The sequence below is a fragment of the Sapajus apella genome, unplaced genomic scaffold (assembly GCF_009761245.1).
Source record: "Sapajus apella isolate SASKATOON/1434 unplaced genomic scaffold, GSC_monkey_1.0 scaffold41, whole genome shotgun sequence".
Classification (NCBI taxonomy): domain Eukaryota; kingdom Metazoa; phylum Chordata; class Mammalia; order Primates; family Cebidae; genus Sapajus; species Sapajus apella.
Window position 1 is genome coordinate 15,452,254 of NW_022436981.1, and position 8,194 is coordinate 15,460,447.

General features: G+C 38.8%; 1 pseudogene; it reads right to left on the reverse strand.

Annotated features, from left to right (window-relative positions):
• Window positions 1–853: 853 nt before the first annotated feature.
• Window positions 854–3,190, reverse strand: LOC116565672 (annotated as a pseudogene).
• Window positions 3,191–8,194: the final 5,004 nt, after the last annotated feature.

An 8,194-nucleotide genomic window follows, 5' to 3' on the forward strand; every position in this document is an offset into this window, starting at 1 on the left:
GATTTGAGTGTCCTGGGCTCAGAGTGCCCTAACTGTGACCCAACCCTTGTGGGACTTTAGGGGATGAATGGAACTGTGTTCATGGTACTGGCTATGCTCTAACAAGCCCGTGGTCTGATGCAATAGTCTAGTGTCTTTTTCCAGCATCCGTGATACTGTGACAGCCTCTTTTGTGAGCTTGCAAGTAGGGTTGAATCTCACACTTTTCAGTTTATATCTCAGTACATATTGTTACTATTATTATTGTTGTTTAAAAGACCTAGCATTTATTAGGTGCTTACTATGGGCTACATTTTACATGCATTTTTTTTCTTTTAATTGTCACATAACCATGAGTAAAATGTTATTTCCTCATTTTATAGATGACCAAATTTTATGAAGATGTGAATAACAAGATCATGTCATTAGGAAGTGGTGGAGTTGAGAATCAAATCCAGGCCTTGAAGTCCCAAACTATTATTTTGCATATCATTACAGAATAGCTGCATGGAGAGATCATCCCAGGGATTGTTAGTACTATCATTGGGTTAATTTCTTTCTCTCTTTCTTTTCTTTTCTCTTTTCTTTTCTTTTCTTTTCTTTTCTTTTCTTTTCTTTTCTTTTCTTTTCTTTTCTTTTCTTTTCTTTTCTTTTCTTTTCTTTCTTTCTTTCTTTCTTTCTTTCTTTCTCTCTCTCTCTCTTTCTTTCTTTCTTTCTTTCGAGATTTAAAGTGATTTTACCTTTATTTCCTTCACTTTAAGCCATTTATGAAATTTCACAATGATTTCTGGGGTGGGGGCAGAAGGAAGGCGATGTTAAGAATCATCGGGCCTATGGCCCAGTCAGTCTGCAGAGGTGCAGTCAGGGTGGGCTCTCACTGGGGCAGCTGGAGGAGCACATACTGCCCCGCCGGCAGGTAGGTGATGTTCCGAGAGCATGAGAGCTGGTACGCGATGCCCTCTGCAGCTTCCAGCTTGTGTGGCTTGATCACGCCGTCCCCTGAGGTGGTCAGTGAGTTGGTGATCATCTCAGCTGCCTTGGAGCTGCCCTCAGCAGAGATGATGGCCGTCTTTCCCTGCTGCTTAGCCTTTTCCACCACAAATCTGGCCCTCGCTGCTTCCTTGTGAGCCACCTGTTTGGCTTCCACAGCTTCTGTGAACTCCTTCCCAAAGGTCAGATGTGTCAAGGACAGGTTGTTCAGGATAAGCCCAAAGGTGGCTGCTCGCTTGGTACCTGGAGACTAGCTCTCTCTGGGTGATTAGTGCTCCAGCATCAGAGTGAACCACCACTGACTTGAGGATTTTGGTCATGATGGATGGGAGCACGCACTCATCATAGTCCTCTTTGATGCTGGTGAAGATGCGAGGAAGCTGGCTAGCAACGGGCGGGACGAGGATGTGCAGTGCAGTGTTGACATTCTGTAAGTCTTTGCTACCAGCGACTGGCACATTACGTTTCCGAGAACAGTAGTCAAAGATAATTCGTTTCTGTCCACATGGGATGAGAGGATGAGAAAGTGAGTCCCTTCCCCTACCACAATGTCCTGTGCTCTACAGAATCGGTCAAAGATGACAGCTCTGTGCCCAGCATCCACATTATATAAAGCAGAGTTCACCACATCTCCCGCAACAGCTAAGGTCAGGCCAAACTTGCTGATGGACTCAAACACGCTGGCAGCCACGTTTTCTTCTGCAGGACCCTCTCACAACCTGCTTCCCCTGTGACCTCCACACGGATTCCCCAGCCACGCATACTGCCTAGGTTAATTTCTTAATCTGAGTGAGTGAATTCTTTGGGTTAAAGAAAATAAACACGGGGGGGAGGGATCTTTGTGCACCAGGAGGCTTTTCCCACCCTCCTCAGAAAATATGACAAGAGATAAATTCTATATATATACTCAACCAGCTGAGGGAAATAGGATATACATGTTGGACATAATCCTTGCTCTCAAGGATCCTGTAGTGTTGTTTGGGAGGTTAAATTTACTCATAGTAAGCAATAAGCAGAAAGTAAGATAGCATTCAATTAAGCTCCGCACTGAATGGTTCAGGCAACAAGTAAGTTATCAGTTGAGAGAAAGCCACGAACAATCGGGGCTGTATACATTGGGAGAGATTTGTGGAGGAGGCAGGGCTTGAGCAGAGCCGGGAAGAAGGAAAGTCAGTTCCAGGCGGAGTCAAAAAGCCTAAAAATTCTCCGAGAAAATAACACACTTGATTTCTGTTCCAGGAAAAAATACTTCTCATGCTTGATTGACTCCTTATATGGAGAGAACAATTTTGCAGTTTTGTGTCCTTTAAAAAATCACAATATGTAGCTACGCACGTGCACCGCGCGCGCGCGCGCACACACACACACACACACACACACACACACACGCATACCCCCCATACACAAAGAAACAAAACCCACCATGCTATTTTCTCATTTGCACTTAACTCAGAGGTTATGAGTCTTTTTTCCTGGTGTGGATCTTGCCACAGGCTCCTGACATTCTTAACTTGATTGGATCCCTGCAGTGCAGTCTACTTCAGACTACCTTTTTTAGACCACTTGAAAGTTTTTCGATTTATTCAGCAGAATATATCAGCCTGTCAGCTTTGGAGAGCTAGTGCCTGCAGAAGATATATCTTTCCTCTGCAGGTGGCACTGGCTGCCAATTTTTCTTTGGGGTGAGCTCTTGTTCGGAAGCGGCCCTCCGTGGTTTGAGTACCAGTCAGTCACATTGCAGTTGATCTCCTTTTCTGTCCTCTGCTCTATCTGGATAATGGCTATACCTGCTGTGTATGAGTGAAGAGAGGAGCCTATTGTATTATTTCTTTGCTTTGTGATTAGCAAATTACTTTTTGCTTAAACTGGGTCATCCCATCTCTTTTTTCTTGCCTGAGCAATTTATCTGCCTCTATCATTTCCTAGATGTTGATATCAATGTCACTTTGCCTTAGATGTTGTCCCTTGAGTCCTTACAGTTCCTGCTGTCTGCCTTCTCTTTGATTATTTGCCATCTACTCTGCAGAATGGCTTCACTCTCCTCCTGCTGTCCATCCTCATCACATAAGCAATATGGTTCAGCTAAACTGCCATGAGCCTTCCCCACTGGGCTTCAGAGAAGAAGCAGAAAGTTTCCTCTGGGATAGTCAGAGACCTTTAGAAAGTACCTCCATTTACTTCTGATAGCACAAGACAGAGCCTCATGGCAAAACATACTCATTGCCGTCAGTTTTACTAAGTGGATTTTATGAGATGACATTGGCTTCAAAAGTAATCATGGAGAGAAAAGACTTCTTTTCTGGAGTTTTCTTCCACTCTTTCTCTCTTCTTTCTGAATGTGAATTTCCTTCTGCACAACAGATTACCAGGGGATTAATTTTAAAAATTCAACCAAATTAATTATAAATCCAGGCTGCATTTTAAGGCACGCTAAGCTCTAGTAATCGAAAAGTCCAGAAGAGGCCATTGAGCTCCTTTTTCTTCCTTGCGAGAGGGAGGATCCTTGAGCATCCAGACAGATGGGTTTTGAGGCTACTTATGGGTATCTTGTAAAACAGGGAGTGGGAGGAGATGTGGCTTATGGTAGATGGGTCTGTTTTTAACAAGTAACAGTTAGTAGTAATGAGGATTGTACACTATTAATAAAACAGCCAAGGAAAGGACTGGAGAATTATGATAGCTAATGGTCTGAAGAACATTTACTATAAACCTGATTTTATGATACATTTTAGAAGAGCAGTTTGATCGTCAATATTCACTCTCTCATGACATGTTGCACATAAAGTCTGATCCCAGGAACATCTTTCAAATACCTTCTAAAATTATAGAAGATAAGAAAAGATAGCTTTCATATGCTAGGGAAGTTCTCTGAGGCTTTTGCCACTCTTGAAGTAAGAACCTTCCATCAAATTATTTCCACTAAAGATTTACCCTTAGGGAAAACTCGTAGAGAAGTGAAAAGGTCAGCTCACAGAATAATATTTAAACTTCTGAAAAAAAATGAGACATTCAATCAGGTGGTAGGTGGCTCACAGGTGTTTTGGTTTTGAATTTCATGATAATCACAAGGCGTTTTTGTTATCTGTAAAGTGTTTGGTCTTTTAGTTACATCTTTAACTTATGAGGAAAGTTCGCTCTTTTCTGCTCACAGGTGATGGCAACTATCGGTTGATTCTTCCTCTGAGGCACCAATGTTAGTGAACACTCATTCACTCCACCCCAGGCACTGTGGGCGGAGCTGTGATTGCAAGCATGGCTAGTAAAATCAGTGCAGAGATACTTTTCTTCCATTATGCCCTTAGTTTCTCGGGGCATATTTTAATTTGGAATAAATTGCCCTAGCTTCCCTTAAACCAAAAACAGAAGAACTTCATTGTATTACTACTCAAATTGCCATTTTTTCTAGATCTCTCAGGAGCAATTCCTAATTCAGTCTGAACTGAACAATGAAGAAATGTGTTGAAGAAGGAAAGATAAAAAACATACTTAGAACTTTTAAGTTTTCTGTAAATGAAATCTTCAATATGGGATTTTGTAACTATTTTTTGCTTTGTGTATACTCCCAAAACATAAACCACACTTGTATTCAGAATAAGTATGAAAACAAGAAAACACATCCCAGTGGTATATATACTTTATTCGTGGGTTACTTGATGTTTTCTACGATATCTCTTCTTTCTGCCCCTTTTTGTGTTAATGATCTATAAACTATTTTATTAACTCATAGGTTGGTAAAATACTTTTATCATGTACTCCCCAAATATCTTTATATATATTTATATATTTATACATTAAATACACTTACTATTATACTAATATATGTATATTAAAATATGTACAATAATTTAAATATAAGCTAAAAAATGTATTTTAAATATCTTGCCCATATATACGTGTGTGTATTTTTTTTTTTAAGGGACGGAGTCTACCTCTGTCACCCAAGCTAGAGTGCAGTGGCATAATCATAGCTCACTGCAGCCTTGAACTCCTGGTGTTAGGTGATCCTCCTGCTTTGGCCTCAAAGCACTGGGATTAGAGATTTGAGCCACTGTACCTGGCCTTGTTTCAAATATATCATTTATTAATAGCTATGATATTTATTTATTGATAGTGTCATTTATTAGTAGCTTATGGCACAACAAGAGTTAAGACAAGAGTAACTGTTAACCATAGTAAATGTAAATTCATATTTTATTTTATTTTTTCCTTTAAAAATGGTTTGTTACTGACACATAATAATTGTACATATTTATGGGGTACATAGTGATGCTTGAGTACATACAATATATAGTGATCACATCAGGATAATTAGCATATTCATCCCCTCAAACATTTGCTACTTCTTTGTTTTGGAAACATTCAGTATCTTCTAGCTGTTTAAAAAAATATATTATTAACTACAGTCATCTTACAGTGCTATGGAATACTAGAACTTAGTCCTCCTTTCTACATGTATTTTTGTATCTTTAAAAAGTCTCTCCCTATTCCCCCCACCCTCCTTAGCCTGTAGTATATTTTTACCTCTATGACATCAACTTTTTTAGTGTTTTACATATTTTAAGTTTTATTGATATATAATTTACTTTTTTTTTCTGAGTACATATGCTAATTTTATACATTCATATAATGTGTAGAAATAAAATTAGGGTTATAGGCTATCCAGTTTTTTGATATTTAAATGAAATATTTATTTTTGCTTTATGCTAGGAACATTCAATAATTCAAATTATACTCTTCTGTTTTGAAATGTTTCATAGGTTGTTGTTAACTATAGTCATGCTACTGTTCTACCAAACACTAGGTCTTATTTCCTCTAGCTAACTGTATGTACTCCTTAACCAATCTCTTTTTATAATTTCCTCTCCCCTATCTTCCCTGGACTCTGATAACTGCCAATCTTTCATTATCTTCATGAGATTCACTTTTTAAATTTCCACATGTGAGTTAGAATAATACAATATTTGTCTTTCTTTGCTTGACTTATTTTTCTTAACATAATGTTTTCTAGTTCTGTCCATGTTACTGCCAATGCCAGTTTCATTCTTTTTTATGGCTGCATGATATTCCATTGGGTGTATATACTACAGGTTCTTTCTTTCTTTCTTTCTTTCTTTTTTTTTTTTTTTTTTTTTTGAGCCAGGGTCTCACTCTATCACCCAGACTGGAGTGCAGTGGTGTGATCTTGGCTCACTGCAAACCTCTGCCTCCCAGGTTGTGATTCTCTCACCTCAGCCTCCTGAGTAGTGGGACTACAGGCACATGCCACCATGCCTGGCTAATTTTTATATTTTTTGGTAGAGACAGGGTTTTACCATGTTGTTAGGGCTGGTCTCGAACTCCTGACCTCAAGTGATTTGCCCACCTTGGCCTCCCAAAGTCCTGGGATTACAAGGGTGAGTCAGTGTGCCTGGCCTCATATAGTCTTTACCTGTTCATCTATTGGATACTTGGGTTGATTCCTATCTTGGCTAGTGTGAATAGTGCTGCAATAAACATGGGGATGTAGATGTCTCTTTCTTTTCCTTTGGATAAATGCCCAGTAATGGAATTGCTGGATTAAATGGTAGTTCTACCTGTAGTTTTTTGAGGGACTTCCATACTATTCTCCATACCAGTTTACATTCCCACCAACAGCGTACAAGCGTTTCCTTTTCTCTACAGCCTTCCCAGCATTTGTTATTTTTTGTCTCTTTGATAAAAGTCATTCTAGCCGGGCGCGGTGGCTCAAGCCTGTAAACCCAGCACTTTGGGAGGCTGAGGCGGGTGGATCACGAGGTCAAGAGATCAAGACCATCCTGGTCAATATGGTGAAACCCCGTCTCTACTAAAAATACAAAAAATTAGCTGGGCATGGTGGCGCGTGCCTGTAGTCCCAGCTACTCAGGAGGCTGAGGCAGGAGAATTGCCTGAACCCAGGAGGCGGAGGTTGCAGTGAGCCGAGATCGCGCCATTGCACTCCAGCCTGGGTAACATGAGTGAAACTCCGACTCCAAAACACCTCCAAAAAAAAAAAAAAAAGTCATTCTAACAGAGTTGAGATGATATCTTACTGTGGTTTTGATGATTAATGGTGTTTTTTCTGATGATTTTGTTGTTTTCCTAATGATTTTCCTGATGATTAGTGGTGTTGAAGTTTTTTTTCATATACTTGTTGGCTATTTGTATGTATTCTTTTGAAAAATGTTTGTTCAGATCATTTGCCCTTGTTTTAAAACTGGCTTTTTTTTTTTTTTGGTGGAGGTGGGGAGCTGTTGAGATGTTTGAGTTCCTTTACATTCTGATTATTAATCTCCTGTAAAATGAATAGTTTCCAAATATTTTCTCCCATTCTTTAGGTTATTTTTTCACTCTGTTGATTTCTTTGCAGTGTAGAAATGTTTTTTTAAAATTCCATTTGTTTACATTTTTTTTGCTTATGTTTTTGGGTCTTATTCATAAAATCTTTTCCCACACCTATGTCCAGAAGAGTTTCTTTTGTGTTTCCTTCTAGTAGTTTTATAGTTTCCCATCTTACATTTGGGTCTTCAATCGATTTGGCATTGATTTATGTATAGGGTGAGAGGTGGGGGTCTACTTTAGTCTTCTATATAGGAATAGCCAGTTTTCCTAGCATCATTTATTGAAGCAGCTGTCCTTTTCCCAATTAATGTTTTTGGTGCCTTTGTCAAAAATTAATTGGCAGTAGTGTTTTTAAACTACTTGTCTAGTTTAGGAGAGTCTTTTAGCTAAAATTAGAAAATTATCTATAAATCTGATTAGCCAGTCACATTTCAAGTACCATGTGTCTACTACACTAAAAAGAAATCCACGTGTGAGGTGTGACTTTTAACTCCTCGGTATTGTGGAGCAACTTTTTCCCCAGTACACCTCATCTCCATTATGTGTTGGTGACCGTGTGATACACAGATGGACAAGGATGTGAGTGCTCATCTGAATATTAAATGCTGCAAATTGATAAAGCTTGTCTTTTTTTAAAAATAAAATGAATGAAAATTAAAATATTTTCTTTTCAATTAATATGGATTGTCTCGTGTACCTCCTGAGAGAGAGAATGCCCTCTTGGAGAGAACTCTTTTTAATAGTATGAGTTAATAATCTGAAAAATCTTTGTATCTATTTAAGGTGAGTACTATTTTATTTTATGGTAATAGAAAGACAAAGTGGCATACTCAATAAATTCTAGTAGGTCTTCAATTAAATAAGGTATCTATGATTCCCAGTGACT